Source organism: Pristiophorus japonicus, chromosome 2 (genome assembly GCF_044704955.1).
Source record: "Pristiophorus japonicus isolate sPriJap1 chromosome 2, sPriJap1.hap1, whole genome shotgun sequence".
Taxonomy (NCBI): domain Eukaryota; kingdom Metazoa; phylum Chordata; class Chondrichthyes; family Pristiophoridae; genus Pristiophorus; species Pristiophorus japonicus.
The window spans coordinates 125422736-125423903 of NC_091978.1; the positions used below are offsets into that span (position 1 = coordinate 125422736).

General features: G+C 40.1%; 1 pseudogene; it reads left to right on the top strand.

Annotated features, from left to right (window-relative positions):
* Positions 1–565: 565 nt before the first annotated feature.
* On the top strand, positions 566–795 carry LOC139252477 (U2 spliceosomal RNA; annotated as a pseudogene).
* The last annotated feature ends 373 nt before the right edge of the window (positions 796–1168 follow it).

The window sequence follows — 1168 nt, forward strand, 5'->3', positions numbered from 1 at the left end:
AACAAGGACTTGATTTTTATTTAGTCTCAGACAACTTTCCCATTTCTTTGTGTGTGAGAGAGATTGGATTGTTTATCTTTGCTCTCGGCTGCATATCGGCATCTCAGTAAGAGACTGTTTTAATTGCTGAAGGCAGAGAGTATTTATTTATTCATCCAGTTGTGATGAAGCATAACCATTGCAATGTGACCTAAACACCTGTTCCCCAATATTCAATATCTAACACTTAACTCCCTGATTGACAAAGGTATTGTCTGGCAGAACAGTGTGGCCCATTAAGTCTGTGTCACTATTGTTCTCCACTAGGCATTTAACCTAACAAAGGGAAAGAACTTGAATTTTTATAGTACCTTTCACGAACTCCAGATATCCTCAAGCGCTTCAGTCAATGAAGTATTTTTGAAGTGTCGTCTCTGCTGTAATGGCGCCAGTTTGTGCACAGCAGGGTCCCATTAACAGCAATGAGATAATTTGTTTTAATGATGTTGGTTGACATTTTACTACGTTAAAGTTGCTAGATAAATGTAAGTTGTTGAGTAATAAATGTTGGCCAGCTGAATGCCTCAGCTCTTCTCGGCCTTTTGGCTAAGATCTGCATAACTAACCTGACCAGCCACCATGACGTCCGGGTGGTTCCTCCCTGGTCAGGAAGGTATATGCTTACATTTTTGTAAACAGGAGGTGGGTGGGATTGGTGACCCATCCACCTCCACGGAGGTGTGTGGGGGACCTGACCCATCCACCTCCATGGCACGAACCTGGTATTGCAGTACTTCCAGGAACGGTGCAGTGGCTCTAGGCCTTTTGGCTAAGAGCATTGGCGCAGAGTGATCCTTGACTGGTGCAGGGTGACCTCTGGCGTTTGACAAAGAATTGTAACGATTGGATAACGATTGGACATGAATTTAAAAAAAAAAAAAAAAAAATAATGCCATGGGATTTTGTGTGTCTGCCTGGGAGGTTTGATGGTAAATAAATGATCCCTCCCTATAGTCTTTTAATATTTCTCTTTAACAATTAATTCTCTTAACTGCCTTTTAAAATCATTTATAGAGTATGCTTTTGCAACAAGTTTGTGGCAAAAAAATTAACTTTCGAACAAACCCACTGGAAAGAAATTGGTTCTAACTTAATTTTTATGATTAGTTTTAAATGGTGTTATTTTTGT